Source organism: Rhinolophus ferrumequinum, chromosome 10 (assembly GCF_004115265.2).
Source record: "Rhinolophus ferrumequinum isolate MPI-CBG mRhiFer1 chromosome 10, mRhiFer1_v1.p, whole genome shotgun sequence".
NCBI lineage: Eukaryota > Metazoa > Chordata > Mammalia > Chiroptera > Rhinolophidae > Rhinolophus > Rhinolophus ferrumequinum.
This window is the reverse complement of record NC_046293.1, coordinates 82337265-82360279: the sequence shown is the minus strand read 5'-3', so window position 1 is coordinate 82360279 and position 23015 is coordinate 82337265.

The window sequence follows — 23015 nt, the reverse complement described above, 5'->3', positions numbered from 1 at the left end:
CAGATACTGACATGTCCTGCTTATAAAAACACAAACAAACCTCCCTCAAAAAAAAAAAAAACCACTTGACTCCCTTGCCAATAGGGGTGGTCATATGATATATTTCTGGGTTAATAAAACATAGGTGATTTATTCAAAGAAAGCACCATGTCTTTCTACTTACTGTCCCTTCTTCATGTATGAGTATGGTTACGTTGACAGGCTTAGAGCTGGAGCAACTATTTTGGGATCTAAGGTTAAAAGAAGACAAGGGTAGGAGAGCAGCTAAGAACAACCCTAACTGACATGCTGTACAAAGGAAAACCAGAAAAGAGTAGAGTCCTGATGGGATGGTATCAATTTAGGAAGCGATGCCAATGGATCTTGCCTTGCTAGACTGCATGAATTATGGAAAGACTGTGTCAGGACCTTGGGTTCTTCCATTTAGAAGTAGTGCAACATTTGGCAGCAAAGTGTACTTCTCTAAGACTTTTACTACATTTAACATCAAGAGGTTAATCTAAATTATTTTTAACTGAGGGGATGGAAGGTCAAAATTTCTAGGTTGTAGTTTTATATTGCATATATAATACTATGTTTTTATAGTTGCAAAGATAAACTACATATAATAAAGCTTGATGGCCCCTACACCAGGAAAATATATTCCAGTGATTATCAACAAAGTGGCAAATATCGCATGAAAGAGTTATCACATTCTGTGAGGGGTCATCACATTTTCAAATTTATCAAAAGAAGAGGCAGCTTATAGTACATTGAATCAGTTTCAACTGATTTTGTTTGTTTGTTTGTTTTTGTGTTTTTTTTATTTTTTTAAATTTAGTGGGGTGACAATTGTTAGTAAAATTACATTGATTTCAGGTGTACAATTCTGTATTACATCATCTACAAATCCCATTGTGTGTTCACCACCCAGAGTCAGTTCTCCTTCCATCACCATATATTTGATCCCCCTTACCCTCATCTCCCACCCCCGACCCCGCTTACCCTCTGGTAACGACTAAACTATTGTCTGTGTCTATGAGTTTTTGTTTCTCATTTGTTTGTCTTGTTCTTTGGTTGTTTTTGGTTTATATACCACATATCAGTGAAATCATATGGTTCTCTGCATTTTCTGTCTGATTTATTTCGCTTAGCATTATACTCTCAAGATCCATCCATGTTGTCACAAATGTTCCTATATCATCTTTTCTTACTGCCGAATAGTATCCCATTGTGTATATATACCACAACTTCTTTATCCATTCATCCATCGAAGGACATTTTGGTTGCTTCCTTGTCTTGCCATTGTAAACAAAGCTGCAATGAACATTGGAGCACACGTGTCTTTATGGATAAATGTTTTCAGATTTTTGGGGTAGATACCAGGAGAGGGATTGCTGGGTCATATGGTAATTCTATTCGTAATTTTTTGAGGAACCTCCACACTGCCTTCCATAGCGGCTGCACCAGTCTGCATTCCCACCAACAGTGCATGAGGGTTCCTTTTTCTCCACAGCCTCTCCAACACTTGTTACTATTTGTCTTGTTGATGATAGCCATTCTGACTGGGGTGAGGTGATATCTCATTGTGGTTTATATTTGCATTTCTCTGATGATTAGTGATGTTGAGCATTTTTTCATATGTCTATTTGCCATTTGTATGTCCTCTTTGGAGAAATGTCTCTTCAGGTCCTCTGCTCATTTTTCAATTGGGTTGTTTGTTTTTTTGTTGTTGAGTTTCATGAGTTCCTTGTATATTTTGGATATTAGCCCCTTATCGGAGGCACTGTTTGCAAAAATCTTCTCCCATTCACTTGCTTGCCTCTTATTTTGTCGATGGTTTCTTTTGCTGTGCAGAAGATTTTAAGTTTCATATAGTCCCGTTCGTTTATGTTAGCTTTTACTTCCATTGCCTTTGGAGTCAAATTCATAAAATGCTCTTTGAACCCAAGGTCCATAAGTTTAGTACCTATGTTTTCTTCTATGCAGTTTATTATTTCAGGTCTTATGCTTAAGTCTTTGATCCATTTTGAATTAATTTTTGAACATGGTGACAGATAGCAATCCAGTTTCATTCTTTTGCACGTGGCTATCCAATTCTCCCAGCACCATTTATTGAAGAGGCTGTCTTCCCTCCATTGTATGTTTTTAGCTTCTTTTTCAAAAATTATCTGTCCATATTTATGTGGTTTTATTTCTGGGTTCTCAACTCTATGCCATTGGTCTATATGTCTGTTTTTCTGCCAATACAATGCTGTTTTGATTATTGTAGCTCTGTAGTACAAGCTAAAGTCAGGGCGTCTGAAATTTCCAGTATGTTCTTTTTTCTTAAGATTGCTGTGGCTATTCGGGGTCTTTTGTGGCTTCAAACAAATCTGATGATTTTTTGTTCTATTTCTTTAAAAAATGCCATTGGGATTTTGATGGGGATTGTATTTAACCTGTATATTGCTTTGGGTAATATGGCCATTTTAACTATGTTGATTCTTCCAATCCATGAGCAAGGAATGTCTTTCCATTTCTTTGTGTCTTCTTCAAATTCTTTCAAAAATGTCTTACAGTTTTCAGCATATAGGTCCTTCACATCCTTGTTAAGTTTATTCCTAGGTATTTTATTCTTTTTGCTGCAATTGCAAAAGGAATTGCTTTTTGTATTTCTTTTTCTGTGATTTATTGTTAGTATATAGGAATGCAATGTACTTTTGTATGTTGATTTTGTAGCCAGCAACTTTACTGTATTCGTTGATTGTTTCTAATAGCTTTCTGGTGTAGTCTTTAGGGTTTTCTATATATAGCATCATGTTATCTGCAAAGAGTGATAATTTAACTTCTTCATTCCCAATTTGGATGACTTTTATTTCTTTCTCTTGCCTGATTGCTCTGGCAAGGACTTCCAACACTACGTTGAAAAGGAGAGGTGATAGGGGACAGCCCTGTCATGTTCCTGAACGTATAGCAAAGGGCTTCAGTTATTCACCATTAATTATGGGATTAGCTGAGGGATTGTCATATATGGCCTTTATTATGTTAAGGTATTTTCCTTCTATACCTATTTTATTAAGTGTTTTTATCCTAAATGGATGTTGTATCTTGTCAAATGTTTTTTCTGCATCAATTGATATAATCATATGATTTTTGTCCTTTATTTTGTTTATGTGATGTATCACATTGATGGATTTGTGGATGTTGAACCATCCTTGTGCCCCGGGGATGAACCCCACTTGGTCATGATGAATAATCCTTTTAGTGCATTGTTGTATTCGATGTGCTAGAATTTTGTTTAGGACTTTTGCAGCTGTATTCATCAGAGATATTGGTCTATAGTTTTCTTTTTTTGTGTTGTCCTTACCAGGTTTTGGTATCAGAGTAATGTTGGCCTCATAAAATAAGTTAGGGAGTATTGTCTCTTCTTCAATTTTTTGGAAGAGTTGAGCAGGATTGGTACTAGATCCTCTTTGAAGGTTTGGTAGCATTCGCTAGTGAAGCCATCTGGTCCAGGACTTTTGCTTTTGGGAAGGTTTTGGATGACTGATTCAATTTCGTTACTGGTGATCGTTCTGTTTAGATTTTCCACTTCTTAATGGTTCAGCCTAGGAAGGCTATATGTTTCTAAGAACTTGTCCATTTCTTCTAGGTTATTGAATTTGATGGCATGTAGTCCTTCATAGTATTCTTGGATGATCTTTTGTATTTCTGTGACGTACGTGATAACTTCCCCTTTTTCATTTCTGATTTTGTTTATTAGTGTCTTCTCTCTTTTTATCTTAGTGAGTCTAGCCAAGGGTTTGTCAATTTTGTTAATCTTTTCAAAGAACCAGCTCTTTGTCACATTAATTTATTTCTATTGTCTTTTTGTTCTCTATGTCATTTAGTTCTGCTCTGATTTTTATTATTTCTTTTCTTCTGCTGACCTTGGGTTTCACTTGCTCTTCTTTTTCTAGTTCTTTAAGGTGTAACATGAGGTTATTTATTTGGGATTTGTCTTGTTTCTTGAGATAGGCCTGTAATGATATAAATTTCCCTCTTAAAACTGCTTTTTTACCCTCTCAAAAATTTTGGTAAGATGTATTTTCATTGTCATTTGTTACTATGTATCTTTTGATCTCTCCTCTAATTTCTTCTTTGACCCAGTCGTTCTTTAAAAGTATGTTTTTTAATCTCCATGTATTTGTGTTTTTTCCTGCTTTCTTTTTGCAGTTGATATCCAATTTCAAAGCCTTGTGATCAGAGAATATGCTTGGTATGATTTCAATCTTCTTAAATTTGCTGAGGCTGATTTTATGTCCCAATATGTGGTCTATCCTTGAGAATGTTCCATGTACACTAGAAAAGAATATATAGTCTATTGTCTTAGGATAAAGTGCTCTATATATGTCAATTATATCCATTTCATCTAATGTGTCATTTAGGACTGCTATTTCATTATTTATTTTCTGTTTGGATGATCTATCCATAGCTGTCAATGATGTATTTAGGTCCCCTAGTATAATTGTGTTTTGGTCAATTTCTCCCTTTAGTTCTGTTAGTAGTTGCTTGGTATATTTCGGTGCTCACTGATTGGGGGCATAAATATTGATGACTGTTATGTCTTGTTGTATAGTCCCCTTTACCATTATAAATGTCCATCTTTGTCTCTTGCTATCTTTTTCACCCTGAGGTCTGTTTCATCTGATATCATTATGGCTACATCTGATTTTCTCAGGATACCATTTGCTTGGAATGTCAATTTCCACCCTTTCACTTTGAGTCTATGCTTGTCCTTGTAACTGAGATGTGTCTCTTGGAGACAGCATATGGTTGGGTTTAGTTTTTTGATCCAATCTGCTACTCTGTGCCTTTTTATTGGTGAGTTCAGTCCATTTACATTTAGGGTGATTATTGATATGTGAGGATTTCCTGTCATTCTGTCTTTAGTTTTCTGGTAAGGCTGTGTCTCCATTGTTTCTTTGCCTTTTTGTTGTTGTCTATTATTTCTGTGTGGTGGTATTCTATGATGTTTCCCTCTCTTCTTTTTTATAGTATATATTTCAGTTGTGGATTTTTTTTTTTTTTTTTTCTGGTTACCCTTAAGTTTATGTAAAAGAAAGTTTGATGTTTAGAGTATTCCATTTTCTTCAGCATGCTTACTTTCTCCATTCCCATATCCCGGTTCAGGCCTTTACTCTCTCCCTTTTTATGTTTTGGTTGCCACAAATTGCCCCTGTTGATGGTGGTCAAATAGCCTCCTTTAGTATATCTTGTAGTGCAGGTAATGTATTAGAAAATTCCCTCAGCTTCTGTATGTCTGGAAAGGTCTTTATTCCTCCTTCATGTCTAAAGGATATCTTTGCTGGATATATTATTCTTGGCTCATAATTTCTCTCTTTCAATAGTTTGAATATTTGGTTCCACTCCCTCCTGGCTTGTAGAGTTTCTGCTGAGAAATCTGATGATAATCTAATGGGCTTTCCTTTGTAGCTTACCGTCTTCTTTTCCCTGGCTGCCTTGAGGATTCTTTCTTTGTCGTTGATTTTAGACAGCTTCAATACAATCTGCCTTGGAGAAGGCCTGTTGGGATTGAGGTAATTAGGTGTTCTGTTTGCTTCTTGGATTCGAGGATCCAGTTCTGTCCACAAGTTTGGGAAGTTCTCATCAACAATTTGTTTGAATATATTCTCTGTTCCCTTCTCTCTTTTTTCTCCTTCTGGTATGACCATTATTCTTATATTGCTCTTTCTGTTGGAGTCAAAAAGTTCTTGTAGAGTCCTTTCATTTCTTTTAAGTCTCAAGTCTCTTTCTTCTTCCATCTGTGTAATTTTCAGGTTTCTATCTTCAAAGTCACTGATTCTTTCCTCCATCTGGTCAACTCTACTACCTAAGCTGGTTATTTCATTCTTAATTTCTTCTACTGAGTTCTTAATCTCCAGAAATTCTATTTGGCTCTTTTTTAAAATTTCAATCTTTTTCATAAAATGCTCATGTTGTTCTTTGATTGTGTTTCTGAGTTCATTAAACTGCCTTTCTTTGTTTTCTTGCATCCCGTTGAGTTTTTTCAGAACTGCAATCTTGAATTCTGTCATTTAAGTCACATATTTCCATATCTTTAAGTTCCTTTTCTGGAGACTTTTCACTTTCTTTTTGAGCTGTCTTGTTGCCTTGGTTATTCATGGCAATTACTGATTTATTATTTCTCTTCCTAGACATCTACAGGAGTGGCTTCTGCAACAGATTGATAGGAAGAGGTCTTTCTTTTGTTTTCCAGTACTTGTTCTTAGAATGTTTTATTTTCTCTCTGACTGCAGCCTTTTTTTACTTGTAGTGCTATGTTTTCTTTGCACTATTCCAGCTTCTCACACAATGGGGGGATTCCCCGGGAGATGGGCTTCTCCTTTGTTAATAGTTCGCCTGGGTCACAGGGCACAATGTCCGTGTGGGTATGCGGAGAGCTTTTGAAGTTCCAAAGCTCTTCCTGCACCAGATTCAGAATCCGTGTTTCAGCAGTTCTGTTTACTCCAGCAGGGATCCGCCCAGATAGTTAGGGCCAGGGGTGGGGTGAGTTGTGAGAAGTGGCCCAGAGCAATGGTGGCTACCACCATCGCAGCCGTTCCTGCTTCCACAGCTCCCTCCCCTTTGGTGGAACTAGTTGGGCTGCGAATCTGTGACTGGGGTCCACAGTTCTCAGAACAGCAAATATTCTTTTCTTTTGCTCTGACACTACTATTCTTCTGCTTCTAGCACCAGGCAGGTGGGGGCAGGGCGAGCTCTGGGAGGGTCGGGAGGGGGTGGCTAGTCTCAGTGCCTAAGGCTTCCGTTCTCTGCTTGGCAGTGAGGGATTACACCACCGTTTTCAGCCTTCTTCCCTCAGTCTTTTCTCCGAGGTCTCTGCCGTGAGCGTTGGGTTCAGCCGTGTTATATGCTGCCCCCTCAGCCCTGTGGGCCATAAACGGAGCCCTGGCAGTGGGAGTTCTTCCCTCTCCCGCAGCTGCAGTAGTTTCGGGATGCAGCGAGCTCGGAGCACTGAGCTAGGTCTGCGTCCAGCACCCATGCGGCTTCGTCTCCGCACTTCTCCCTTCCCTCCTCCCCCCCCCAACTCGCACAATTTTACCACCTTTAGGTAAATTCAGTAGTGGGCTTCTTCGTCTTGCCTGTCTGCTGTGGAGTTATTGTTGTTCGATTAGTTGTAAATTCCAGGGGAGCTTTACAGAGGCTCAGCTCACACGGCCATTTTGATGACCCATCAACTGATTTTTAAGGAGCTTTTAAAATGCTATTATTTTGTGATTCTTGATCAATATCACAATGTGATTGGTGATGGAGCTGGAAAATTCATGATTTCAAACTCAAAGTTCTTTCTTCTGTCTAGTGTATTTATATATCTATTTATAATAAACATAAGCATTTATTTACAATTGGACATAGAAAATAATGTGACTGTGTCAAAATTTGGAAATTATTCTTCAAAAATTTAAATAAGAAATTTATCTGATTCTCATTGCCTTTTAAATTGTATTAAGCTGGAAGAACTTAAAAGTAGACTAATAATAAAAGTTGAGACTCTGGGTTCTTTATAGCTATGACATTGCATTTCTCTATAAAACTGCTTCTTTATGTGTTTGTCAATATACTCTCAAATTTTTACAGTCCAATCTAAGAACTGTCATAGGAGCCTTAGAGGAAATATGGGCATATATAACCAGCTATCTGGACAAGTGGCTTTGATTTCAGATAAGCTTTAAAAGCTCTTTTGTTCACATGTAGTAGGCATTCTGTAGTGAGTGATGTGTTCTCTCATCTTCACAGTAAATACCCATAAAAATATTCAAAAAAACTGAATTGTCAAAAACTGAAAATGGCAGAGTAAACTAAATGTAAAAGAAACTTATTTGGTAAAGTCCAGGGGTCCACTCATACTTGGTGCATTTTCTATGGTGATGTGTTGAGAAATCCATCCTTAGGGTACCCATCACACTTCCATCCTCTGAATTAGAGAACTGCAGAGGAACACCTTTTTCCAATGGCCCATCCACCTCCCCCAATTTTTTTTTAAAGAGAGATTGAAAAAGATACTGATCTCAACACTATTCTGTTGCTCCCCTCTATTTCCATGACCCAAAATTGCCCTTCATACTCCCAAATGCTTGGCAACTGCCTTTGCAGATACAGCCAGTCACCCACTCCACTCCCATTAGATTTTTTCTGCCTGGATCCCTTCAACAATACAACACCTAATTGGTGACATGGCAGGAACTAGGATGTGACACATAGAAACACACTGTAACACATGATGCTAAATTGCCAAAGGGAAAACTTGTTGTCAGGAAAGACAGATAGAAGAGCACCCAGCAGAAGAACTGCATGTTTTGAATTGTAGTGTTTCGTATCTTTATTCTCGTAGTAGAAGCCCCGACAGTTGTTTCTTCTTTTTGTAATCAAGTGCCGGACTTAAGCTTTGATTGCCAAGCATCCATTTCAAGAAGGCCATACTGCCAGCCATAAAACCAGGTAAAGAGCCAGCCCACCTTATCCCTTTGTTTTAGAGATCTTGGTTGATTTCAATAAGTGACCATTTGAGTCACTTGTTTCTTTCTTTTCCCTACTTTAAATCTCCACTCTTTTGTTTTAAATTCACCAAGAACGAGTGAGCCCAGAAAATCCTAGACCTCCACACATGACCCCAATAAAAGTAGAACCCCAGGCCCATGCACTCTCTCTCTTTCTCTAATTTTGACCTTGCTGTGTGGCCACAGGTGTGCCATGTAATTTCCAGGTCTTGTAAGTAATGAATATTGTCTCCTGCAAAGTTTCCTGATGGTTATTGCTAAGGGTGTCTTGCAATCATAATAATAGACACAAGGGCTGGTCCAGCCACAACACTGATACTTAGGATGAGACAGCCACAAAACAATTCTATGAATAGAACACGGAGCATCCCAACTCAGAGAACTTGCAGGAAAGTGAGCCTCAGTCCACCAGCCCTACTTTCAACAAATTTCTACTGCATGTCACAGAGTTTGGATCCTCATGCTCCAAACTGACCTTCTGTCTAGATCTGAGTGGGGATGTTTATGGTAACCTAGAGCAGAAAAAGCACTACATTGAAAGGGATGAACATCTCAGAACCACCAAATTCTGGGCTCAGACTCATCACATCCCATCTAAGGGCAACTGAATATTCAACAAGCAAAGCAAACCAGAAAACAAATGAAATGATGGCTTAGAAAAGACAAGAATTGTTATGAAGAATGAGAGCAAGAGCTTAATTTTGAAAATGGTTTTCTGAAAGAAAGAGGACATTTAGAACATCAATTTGGAACATCAATTGTGTGTTCTCAGCAAGATATGAAAAAGATTGGCATCAATAAAAAAAGGAACATGAATCAACAAGAGGAGACAGGGTTGAAAGTTGGTCATTCAACAAATATTTGTGAGGTAGGAAATACACACATAAAATTTATTCTCAGAAATTCCAGACTTATTTCCAAAAATAAGATAAGATATTAAAATAAGTAATTAATTGTTACTACAGAGAACAATTAATGCTGCAGAAAGTCAACTCAGAGGAAGTGTATTGGGCAAAGACAAAAATATAAAGACAAGGAAAGTGAATGAAAACTAACAGCAGTTTTAACCTAAATATTGCCAAAGTATAATCAGAAAACAAATAACAACCCTCAGATGCAACATAATAAATTAAAAGATAAACCATCTCTGTAGGAAAAGAAAGAATAAAAGTCTACAAAGGGTAACCATAATTCCCACAAACAGAAACAAGGTTCACATATGCTGATAACTTTCTCTCTTAATTTCAAGGCTACCAAGGAAAAGATTCTGTACTCACCTACGAATGGATGCTCCAGTTCAATGGGCTTCTGTTCTAGGTGTTGCCGTCCAGCATCCCATGGCCTCATTCTCATGTGAGTGCACAGCCGGGGTTTGCTTTCTTCATTTTACTAAGAGGGTAACGGAGGGCATAGGAACCTAAAAGACAAGATTAAATGGTCAGTTAATTAGCAGCAGAGCTGAGATTACATGCCTGGTCTGAATGAATGTCAGTTTAGAAATCATTCACAGCATGAAATCCTTTCTTACTTGTTTACTACATATCTTTTCAGGAAGCACTGCTGCACATGAAATCAACTTCAGTCAGCTGACTTTTTCAAAATTAACAATGTGAATGAAGAAGTAGGAGAATGGCATTCAATGGGCCGAAGAGGAAGACAAACAGACTAACTTTGCCCACCTCCATTGTTTTTATTCAGTGTAAGTTTTATACATAGGCAATTCGAATGCTGTTTTTATATGTATCATAAATACTCAGAAATTTTAAAACGACATGTCTAGTTTGTTATAACCCTTGGATCTTAACTATTGGTTGACAAGTTGTGCTTGCCAGTGTACTTACTCCCAATTAAGGAAGTCGTTAAAGTATGCGCTGTAAAATTTTTATTTTCTTTGACAAATTTACTTTAAATGAGTATTTCTACAAACTCCACTTGAACACCAATGGGTAATCTGAAACATTATATAAAGTACAAACTGTCCACCACAGTTTCTGGTATGTAGTCAATATTCAGTAATTGTCTATTTGATTTTCACTTATGTTTTAGTAGATAAATGTCTTGTGACATAGCTAATTCACTGTTTACAGAGGGCCCTCATTTGGGAGAAATTAGGAAGTGGGGGGCATTGAGAAGAGTCTTACAAGGATATTCTATTCATACCTTTTAACAGAATGCCTTCAACTCATTCAATGTTTTCCAGATGGAGTGAAATAAAGCATGATATTGTTGCTTCCTTAAATGTGTGAATAGTAACACATTGTAAATACTGTTAATTAATTTATTTTTCATCTCTCCTTTCTAATAAAAATCACAGAGTTCCCAAATAGGTGATTTCCCACTGAGTTTGTCTTTATGAAACAAATAGATGTTAGACTCAGAAAAACAGTATTATTATCTCTGGTAAGAATAAGCGAAAACTGTCAGCTGTTTCATATTTTTTTCATAAAATTTCTGTTCTATTCAAAGCTTATTTCCTCATTCTAATAAAAAAGAATCAGCATTAATTGATATGTACTAATAGCAGTGGTAAGAAACAAGAATAAATTGATATTTTTCCTATTTCGTTTCTACTCCTTTATTTATTTGTTTTGTTTCTCTTTGATTTCTTAATTTTACAGAGAATATTTACTAACTGAATAGAGGAGAGCAAGTGTTAGTTTAAAAATTCACAGCCAAAATTTTCGCTGTACTGTGCTTTTTTAAAAGAACAAAAATTCATCATGATGCTTTGTTTTAATAATGCGGGAAAGTTGGAAATTGAAAATAAAATGTCTTTAATCTTAAGAGTAAAGATGATGCAAAAACTTCTTCCATGATGAATTAATTTTTAAAAAGCAGATTTTAGATCTGGTGTAGCCTAATCATCTTATAAAATAAAATTCCCCTACATAAACACACACATATGCATGCATGTACATCCATTTATATTTGATTATCCATATATGACTATATAATCACAAGATACATTACTTGAATCACTTTTTATTCTTAGCTTATAAGCCACTATATTCACCTAGTTTTCTTCTTACATCTCTGGTTCCTTACTCTTATTTTCCTTTGCTAGTTTCTCTACTCTTTCTGTCAGCTAAACTTCAAAGTCCGCTAAAAATCTGTTCTTAAATTTATTCTCATTTCATCTAGAATCGCTTTCTTAGTGATTACATCCACACTCTAACTTTAAATACCCTCTATAGGCTGATGACCACCAGTCTTCTATCTCCATTATGGATCCTTTCCCTGACTCCAAACTCACATCCAATTGCTTACTTACTTCTCCACTTGAATGGCATGATTATCTCAAAGTTAACACGTCTAAAAATCAAACTTCTGATTCTTTCACCATCCCAAACTTGCTCTAGTAGTCTTCCCACTCACTTTATGACAACGCCGTCCTTCCAGTTCCTAAGCCTTAAACGTTGGGTGGCATCCTTGAATATCCTCTTTGTTGCTTACCCTACATCTAAGCCACTACCAAATCTTACTTGTGGCGGGCCAGCCGCCACAAATCGAACAGTACCTGAATGGGGGAGTGGGAATGAAAAGAGACACTCACACAAATGATGATGCGGCCGGTCTTCAGTGATCCTGAAGCGCGGAGTTTACTTTCCTTTACCAATTTATACCACCTGTGTACGTGCAGCTTAACAATCACGAGTGTGCATTACCTCATTGAAAGTAAAATTTTCAACTTTAACATATAAACTACAGACTCACTGAAACTTTCCCAAAGTCATTATCTCAATGACAAAGCCCACCAATTACCCTGATAATCATCAGTGATCTGTGTCGGGGAACTGGCCGTTCCCACCTCAATCCCCAGCAGCTTGCAAGCACCCTCCAGTTGCAGGCAGAGACAATGCCTCAGGAACTAAAACTGAGCCAGTCTGCAAGGCTTCAGAATAACAAGAAATCATGGCTCCCTACACTTACTGGCTTTCCCTTCAAATTATATCGCAAACCCAGTCACCATGATTTCTAGGACTACACTTATTCACATCCATTTCTGGCCTGAATTATTGCAAATCTTTGTTGTCTTCCTGATTTATCCTTTCCCCCCTTCAGTCTTTTTTCAACACAGCCAGAATGACCTTTTAAAACTAGACTGAAATAATTTTATTTTTTCTCAAAATCCTCCAACACTTTTCTCATCTGTCTCTGAGTAAAAATCAGAGTACTTAGACATATACCCTTGGCCTTCCCCACCTGCTGTCATTAACACTTCCTTTTTGAACCCTTTCCCTCCACTTCACCTACACGTGCCCTTGGGGCCTTCAAACATTCTAGTCACATTCTCAGTTCAGAGCCTTTGCTCTTGCCATTCTATCTGCCTGGAGAATGGTTTGACTAACCAATTCCTCTGTGCAGTTTTTCCAACCAGCTAATCTAAAAATTCAGTATATCACTTCCTATCTCTAGTTAAGGTTGTTTTTTTCTCCTTACCACATACATACCATTATATATGTTATCTCTTAATTTTATTTGATTTGTATGTTTTACTAATCAAAATATAAGCTTTGCAGAGGAAAATAACGTTTTTGTTCAATTCTGTGTTCTCAAAGCCTGCAACAGTACCTGGCACATGGTAAGTATTCAATAAATACTAACAATCACTCTCTCCAGGCATAGGATTGGAAAAAGTGAAGGGGAACCCGTTCAATTCTTTTTCATACCATTTTAAATAACAAGATCATAGGTGAATTTTCCTTTTCTTTCTTATTTTGTTTCAAATATAGTATGATGCAAAACTTTTTTTGTTGTAGAATTGAAATTTTTCTCACTGGTTGATAATTTCAAAGTTTAGGGTCTAAATACTTATTTTTGCTAGATCATGTTCTCATACATCCAAAAATGTAAACCATTGTTAATTGCTACCATAGGGAAAACCAATGACTTATTATTACAGTGCAGGACAACTTGGCAGGTACAATGATTTATTTATACAAGGATAAGGAAGTTTAATGCTGGCTTTCATGTCAGGTGCATCTATAAGTGCAGATTCCATTAGAAAAGCAAGGCAACAAAAAGGCTGTGTAGGAAGGACCTCCAAAAAGACCCACAGAATGAGAAAGCCCGGTGAGCATTATTCAGAATTCTAGGTTAATAAGATAAATATTAGATGGAGGAAATAGATGACCATAGATAACAAGGGCCTTGCTTTGAATTGAAATTTAGGTGAAGATTCCAATACACAGTTACGGGAATCTGAAAAATCTACTTGGGTCCCCAACTACAATGGGAGACGATGGAAGCTGATAACTTACTGAAATCAGAACGTAAAGCAGTGACCAAGGCAGAAACTTGAATTTGAATGACACTCATGATAATGGGGAGAAAGAAGATACAAATCTGAAACAAGGCATTAGAGGCTACATTCAGCAAGATAAACTTTCACTAATGCAGAAGCCTAGTGGTCAGCATTGGTATTAAATATTCCTATTCAATAACTGCGGATCCAATGAAGGAATGCAGTGGTTGCCCATTGGACACAGTGTCTTGGGTTGTATAGGTTCTGAGGCAGAGAATGCATTAGTATGTTAATCATGCCTCCTATCTTCATTGTCCTGTACCCTCGCAGGGTGGTGATGGCATGGGATCAAAGGAAGCTAGTAAAGTAATTTCTCTCTCTTTTTTTTTCTCTCTCTTTTTTTTAAAAAAAACTTCTTTTTTTCCACTGGAACAAATTTATTTTTTATTGATTGATTGATTGATCGACTGATTCATTAATTCATTCGTTCATTCTTTTAACCAATAGTTGTTTGATTGCTTCTTAAATGTCATTCTCAGCCAGGAATTGACAATAGAGCAACAAATATGACAAATGCATTCCTTGTGCTCATGCAATTTTGCTGTAGCCATAACCTTTCTCTTTAATGTATTGTCCTATGTGGAATAAATGTTTTAAATGTTCCTTTTAGTTTTATATTTTGTTCTATCTTGAAACATTTTTATATTTCAGTCTGATATGAAATGGCATTTCACAATGCACCAAGGAACGGCTCAATGGTCAGAGGTCTCTTTCCTTTAGTTAATAATAGTCTGGGGTCATTCCCAAACATAAGTAGTCATAAATGTACACATTTGTAATGGATGCTGGATATTTCCTAGATCAAACTCCTTATATTATATATCTGAGACCCAGATAAAATATAATTCATGCCAAAATTTATGTAAAAACTAGTCAACTCATCTGGGATTAGAATGGAAATCCCCTGATACCATAGATGACTGCACTTTCCTCTATGATACTGCTTAAAAAGCTTCATATTAAAACCACATCTTAGAGTAGATTTTGTATTTGCCAATCACATCAGTACATACCTTGTCATTCCCTTCAAATTAGAGCATTCATGTTGTTTCTCTGAGGGGGGAAATGGTTTTAATTTATCTATGAACTTCCCTTGTATGTAGAAATGGAAGGGATTTTGGGGGAAAATGAAGCCATTGAAAGACATTAAAAATAAAGGACAAAGGGGAGGAGATCCAAGATGGCTGAGTGGATAAATGCTGTGCTTCCCTCATCCCATGAACATGTCAAAATTACAACTAAATTACAGAACAATCAACCTGGAGAACCATCTGAAGTCTAGCTGAACAGAAGTTTTATAACTAAAGATATAAAGAAGAAGCCATGTCAAGACTGGTAGGAGGAGAAGAGATGCAAAATGGTCTGGCCCCAAACATCTGTGTGGTGGTTGAGAACAGGAGGAATATCTCGGCCTCGGAGGTTCCCCTTGGAGGAGTGAGAGACCCCAACCCCACACCAGGCTCCCCAGCCTGGAGTACTGGTGATGCGAAGAGGAGCCCTCACAACATCTGCCTGTGAAAAACAGTGTGGATTCCAACTGTCTGGGTGGGACAAAAGGCTGCAGGAAACCTAGACATCCTCATAAAGGGTCTGTGCACCACCTCACTAGCTCTTAGGCATTCACCCTGGGTTCCAGGGGAGGGACACTGAATCAGGGGGCATCGGAGACATACGAGAAAATAATGAGTTGTGTGGCTGCAATCTGAGGACTGCAGAGATAGTTGCCATTTTCCCTGTGTGAGTTCCTTCTCCTGTGCAGCTGGCAGGCGGGCACCATCTTTCTTGTACTGAGCCCTCTCCCCATGCCCATGGCTAAATCTGAATCTCAGTTGGTCTGGTGAGCTCCTCTCCTTCTACCTTGGTCTTCCTGAGACCCCCACCATAGCCAATTCTATACTGCATGAGGCTTTATCAGCAGCAGAACCTTATGGAAGTCAGCAGCTTGCAGCTGGCTTTGGAGTCTCCAGTCTTTATGCAGAGCTACCCAAGACTAATAATTTGCAAAGCTACCCAAGACTGAATAATGGTGGCAGATATCCTGGGTTCACAGTATGGCCTCTCCCATCTGCCTCCAGGTCCAGCACAGGAAACAACCAACAGTGGATCACTTTGCAGCTCCTACCAGGTAGTCCCCAGCCAGTCACAGGCATTGGCTCATTGGGCCTGCACCAGAGCCCCTCCTAAGAGGCCCCAGAACCAACATACCTGGAGGTTGGCTTCAGACCACAGCAGAGCACCACCCAATATTCCCACAAGCAGCATGCAAAGGGCAGTCTCAACATGCACCAGGGCTTACTGCGGTGATTCCACTTCACCCTGTACATCAGCTCATAAGATGTGGACATGGCAAAAACCCCACAACCAGTCTGCCAGTGAATCTCACCCACTGACATGCCAAGAGCAATCAATGTTCAAATATAACAGAAGGGCATATACAACTCACACAAAAGACTCTCCTGGAGCACCCAGCCCAGGTGACCAGGGAGACTGTGTCACTGGGCCCCACAGGACACCTACATACATCAGGCCACCGGGCAAGCCTGGGAGACATAGCAGGTCTACATAATACATAGAAAGAAACACAGAGCGGCAGGCAGAATGAAGAAACAAAGAAATTCATCCCAAATGGAAGAACAGGAGAAAACTCCAGAGAAAGAACTAAATGAAACGGAAGCAAGCATACTACCAGAGAAAAAGTTCAAAACAATGGTTATAAGGATGCTCAAGGAACTTAGTGAGAACTTCAAAAGAGATATCAAGCATAAAAATGGACATAGAACCCATTAAAAAGTACCAGTCAGAAGTGAAGAACACAATATCTGAAATGAATAATGCACTAGAAGGAATCCCCAGCATTCTAGATGAAGCAGAAGATCAAATCAGCAATTTGGAGAACAAGGTAGCAGAAAACACCCAAACAGCAAAAAGAAAAAAGAATCCAAAAAAAAAAAAAAATGAGGATAGTTTAAGAGACCTCTGGGACAACAACAAGTGTGACAACATTCACATTATAGGGGTACCAGAAGGAGAAGAGAGGCACTGAGAACCTATTTGAAGAAATAATGACTGAACCTATTTAAAGAAAAAAAATCGTCCTAATCTGGTGAAGGAAATACACATACAAGTCCAGGAAATGTAAAGAGTCCCAAACAAGATGAACCCAAACAGGCTCACACCAAGACACATCATAATTAAAATAGCAAAGATTAAAGACAAAGAAAGAATCTCAAAGCAGCAAAAGAATAGCAACTGGTAACTTATAAGGGAGCTCCCATAAGATTTTCAGTTGATTTTTTAATTTTGCAGGCCAGAAGGGATTGGCACAAATATTCAACATGATGAAAATCAGGGACCTACAACCAAGCATACTCTACCCAGCAAGACTATCATTTAAAATCAAGGGACAGATAAAGAGCTCCCCAACAAGAAAAAGCTAACGTAGTTCATCACCACCAAACCAGTATTAAAAGGAATGTTGGCGGGACTTCTTTAAGATGGTTAAAAAATAAAATAAAAAATATGAATAATAAAATGGCAATAGCTTCATATCTGTCAACAATTACTTTCAATGCAAATGGATTAAATGCTCTTATCAAAAACATATGATGGCTGAATGGGGAAGAAAACAAAACCCTTACATATGTTGCCTACAAGAGATTCACTTCAGACTGAAAGACACACACAGACTAAAAGTAAAGAGATGGAAAAAGTTATTTCATGAAAAGGAAACAAACAAGCAAAAAGATTAAAAGAGCAATGCTTACACGAGACAACATAGACTTTTAAACAAAGGTTATAACAAGAGACAAAGAGGGACCCAGTAACCCCACTTCCTGGTATTTATTTGAAGAAACCCAAAATGATCCTTCAAGGAGACGTGTGCATCCATATGTTCATTACAGCATTATTTAAAATAGACAAGGTGTTGAGGAGCCTGGGTGTCCATCGATTGATGAATGGATAAAGAGGAGGTGGTACATATATGCAATGGAATATTGCTCAACAATGTAAGGGAATGGGTTTTTGCCATTTGCTGCCGCATGGATGGACCTGGAGGGTACCGTGCTGAGTGGAGTATGGCAGACAGACAGATGCAATGTGATTGTGCTTAGATGTGGAATCTAAAGAACAAAACAAATAAACAAGACAGAAACAAACTCATAGATATAGACAATATTTTAATGGTTCTCAGATGGGAATTGAGAGGGTGGGTGAAAAAGGGGAAGAGATTAAGAATTACAAATTGGTTGTGAAAAAGGTAGTCATGGGGATGTAGGGTATAACAGAAGGAATCTAGTCAAAAATATTTAATAACTATGGTGTCAGATGGGTACTTATTTGGGGTGACAGGTGGGAGGGAGTTGGGGACAGGGTGAAAAAAGTGAAGGGATTAAGAAGTACAAATTGGTAGTTATAAAATAGTCATGGGGATGAAAAGTGAAATATAGGGAATATAGTCAATAATATGGTAATAGCCATGTATAGTGCAAGGTGGGTACTAGACTAGTCAGGAGGACCACTTTTTTTTTTTTTTAGTTTGTTTTTTATTGGGGAATATTGGGGGACAGTGTGTTTTTCCAGAACCCATCAGTCATTGTCCCTCAATCGTTTTGGAGGGCAGAGCTCAGCTCCAAGTCCAGTCACTGTTTTCAGTCTTAGTTGCCCGGGACACAGCCCACCATCCCATGAGGGAATCGAACCGGCAAGCTTGTTGCTAAGAGCTTGCACTCTAACCAACTGAGCCATCTGGCCGAGGGGGATGACTTCTTAAATTATACAAATGATAACCAGTATGATATACACCTGAAATTAATATAAAATAATATTGAATGTCAACTGTAATTGAAAAATTAAAAAGGGTGGGAGAAAGGTGAAGGGCTATAACAGATCCAATTTTCCAAGTATGAAACAAATAAGTCATGGGGATGTAATGTACAGCATAGGGGATACAGTCAATAAAATTGTGATAGCAGGGTACAGTGTCAGATGGTGGCTGGACTTATGGTGATCACTTCTCTAGGTATATAAATGTTGAACAACTATGGCATACACCTGAAACTGATATGTGTTAGCTATATTTTTTAATAAAAATATTTTTAAAAGGAAAAAAGTATAAACTCCAACTTGAGAAATCAAAGTTTTTAGTTGTCTTGGTATATTAAACAAGTTAACACTGGAAAAAGATACATATATTTTTTTAAATCACAAGACTTTTGAAGGAAAAATTGTTTAAATAGAAGATCAATTGTGTTCACAGGTGCATCTCTCTTCATTGTTTCCATTTTGTTTTCACTAGTCAGAAACATTTTTATGCAAGAATCAGATTTGAGGAAAATTGGTGTGGGGTTGAGGCAGGCACCTCTTGTCTTGACTGGTTATTGGTATTGTCCCTTGTTGACTGGTTAGTGTTGCTGCTGATAATCAATACTAGAACTACTGGCTATGGGTAGTTCTAGATTGCTGGTGAAAAAGCACTGCTTCTGTTAGGACACATGGGGGTTTTCCTGATGTCACACTGCCCTGAGGTGACCATCAGGCTCGATCACTAACTCAACCATCTGTCCTTCCTTCCTTTTTACTCACACTTCCATTCAGGTGAACTCAGTTCTACTTGCAGCTCAAGGGCAGCCTGGGAGGGAAAGGAGGCACCAAAGCTATAACATATGCACATTACCACCTGAGGTCTCTTTTGATCAAGCTTTGTATTTTATTTAGCACCTTGATTGGTCCTTTTTCAGAATGTTCCACTGCCAAATCATTCTGAGTGGTGAGCTCATTGGTACTACAGAACTCTCCCTCTAACCACCTGAGCAGAGTTATTTTCACGGCTTATTTGCTCCTCATCACAATCCAGTTTCCTCATGGAAGCCTGAGGTCTCCAAACCAGCAGAGGCTGATGTTCATTCCGTCAGAGAGAAGCATACTAGCAATACTAGTCAATTCTTTAAGTATTTATGCTGAGAACTATAGGGACTATGAGGAGAACTTTTATGACAACGTTTTTTGGGACTTTGAGTGGATTGCTGGCTCTGGAAATAAATTAATCACATCAGGTCTCTGAACATTGGGGTTTCAGACTGATTATGCCTAGAAAATCAAACTAGCGTCTCTCTATTATTTCCACTTTCATTATTCTCAACTACCATCCTGTATCTTCCCATAGTCTTCCCACTGTACTTACCTATGTCCAAGATTCCTCTTCTTATAACGATACCTGTCATATGGGATTAGAGCCCACCGTAATGTTAGTTCAACATTTCAACTTAATTATCTCTTTAAAGATGCTACCTCCATATACAGTTACATTCTGAGATACTGGGGGTTAGGACATCAATGTACAAAGTTTTAGGAAACAATTCAACAACACTGTTAATATTAATATGTATATACTTTGGTGGGAGGAAATGAAAAAAAAATCAAGAATTCGGTTTTGAAAATTACATTAAGATATTTGAGAAAAGATAAGAAGTAGGCAGCCATCTTAAGGGTTCCCCTGCCTCATATACTATAAGTAATATTGGCATTTCTCTATTTACCTTTATCAGCAGACAATATTACTTCCTCTTCATAGAACTCTGTATGTGCTGTTTGTGCCAGCAGTCTAATCTTTATGCCAGTGCTTAATGTTTTTGGTTCATACTTTTTTGGCTTCTGAGAACTTGAACACCTGTCTCTCAATTTTTCTCTCCCCTTGCACCGTCACCATCAGTAAGAGTGTGACTTCAGCACTGATCAGGACTAACCTACCAATGTGTCTTATTATTCCTAAACCTTTTTGACTTTGAAAATCTTAACTCTACTTCACTTTGCCCCTTATCTTTAATTACCACAACTTCCTTTCATTCAGCAAATAGTCATTGTGTTCATACAATGTACCATTCTCCTGCAAAGTGCTAGGGATATACAAAGATGAGTAATGTCTGCTCTCTGCCCTCGAGGAGTTTTTGGTCTTGAGGAGAAAGGAGACAAGTTAAAAAAATGTATTATGCAATAAATTTATTACTTCTTAAATTTATTTCCTTACTCAACAAATATGAAACAATAATAGGTGACACAGTTGAAAGCTATCATTGCTCTGCACTCTACATGCTTTGCATACTTAACTCATTTTAATCCTTAAGAAAAACATGTTAGGCAGTTCCTATCATCATCCCTGTTTTATAATTGAAAAAACTGAGATATGAAGAGATCCAATAAGTTATCCAAGGTCACACAGGTTGTACTTATCAAAGCTAGGACTTGAACCTAAGCAGTCTGGCTCCAGAGTCCATTCAATCACTATATCATGCTGGCTATTCTGTAAGGACATTTAAGCAGTGAGTCTAAATTGACACCCTTGAAGGGATACGTACCTATGTGCCTGATGTTGCCTAGCATAGAGAAATGGTAACCACGCTACCAAGCCAGCCAAGGGTCCAGAGCAGTCCCCCTCCCTACCACCAGCCTGACTGACAATTTGACAGTCACCCATGCCCTGCCAGTAATACATCAGAGAGACAAAATGGAGTTTGGTCATCACAAGGTTAGGATTTTGGATAAAGGTGTCAGAATAACATGCAATCAACTTGGCTGGAGCTATAGTGAATCCACCAGCTTCTCAAGAAAAGCAATCCTTGAGCATCCTGGCCAAATCAGGACTAGCCCCAAGAGTGAGAACTTAAGGACCTGAGCTTAAGGGTAAAGGGAGCAGGCACACTAGAGAGGAGGAATGGAGAGCACCATTTTTTATAATGTGTGCAACCTCAAAATAGTCCCTTCCTTTGCCTCCAAATTAAAATGGACCCCATTTCTCTGCAAGGACAAGTCCTCCTCTGGCTGTATAATGCTTGTATTGGGCAGCAGCACTTGCAGTTAAAATGAAATTTGGAAGCTCTTAAGGAAAAAAAATTGGACACAGACTAATGGCAGTTAGAAAGTGAATGAATTTTTTTTTGAAAATTTTGTTGACGATGGAAAATCTGGCACAGGAAATATGTCTGGCAGCAAACATATCTTTTATAACAAGGAATCAAATGTGCATGACTACATTCTTAATTTTATAATAGATTATTTGTCTTTACTATTAATGCTTTCAGGAAATATATTTATTGAGAGATAATCACATTTGTATCTACACTGGGCCCTATGGGAATATGAATACATCTTAGATCTGAGGTATGCATTTGGGGTGGAAAAGATGGAGTCACAAGGCATGTGACTCATGCCATGGAAGAGGAGGAATATTTGGCTAAGTGACAAAGTACACACTTTAAGAGAGGAAACTGCATGAAAACTAAGGCACTGAGAAAAGAGTAAGTCAATGCGAAGTACATGAAAGAGTCTGGTCTGATTCATTTAGAGTGAGTGCAGAGGAGGTTTCGAAAAGTAGAATATTGTGAAGTTTGTAGCATGCAGTGCAAGGTTAAGAACAATGGTTCTGAATCATATAACCTTGGATTTGGCTCAACACAGAAGCAGTAAGACTCAAACCAAATTAGGTTACGTCTCACAATCTGTTTTCTCATTTTTTTACCTCAGTGAATTAAATAAAATAATGTGACACATTTAGCACAATATCTAGGAGAAATATTAGTTTTTATTGTTTTCGCCACACTCATTGTTATTCTAAAAGTAGCAAAGGCTGTGGGAAGGCCTTGAAAAATGTATAAGGTTGGATACATTGTGGAAAGTGCTAAATTCTTGAGTAGAATAGTGATAAATTCTTAATAAGGTGATAAGATTTCATCTGATAGCACATTGAAGCTAAATTGGACAAAGAATAATAAGAATACATGACTTTGATCTCTTGTCAAGGATGTGAATCTTCATAAAGACAGACTTTCTAATTGGAAGTTGGAAAGCCCAGCTCTTAGTTTTTTCAGAAATACTCTATTTAAATTTTCTAATTTTTCAATGATCTAGGCACCAAAACTGCTCCCCTTTTCCTTTTTCTGACTGGGGTCTTTTTCTTAATTATCCACATCTTCAAAGACACAGAGTAAGGGCTTGGACAGGCGGTAGAACACAAATTAGATATTTCTACTTGCCTGGAGAAGTGTAACATTGTTGACCAACTCAGAACTTTGTGGTTCTCATTGTTTCTTAGTATTCCTTTCTCTGAACTTATTTTATGGATTACTCCCCCACGCTTGGGAGGAAGGCAGAGGTAAGAAAATGACCACACAATGGACAATTGTGCAATTTCAAAGCAC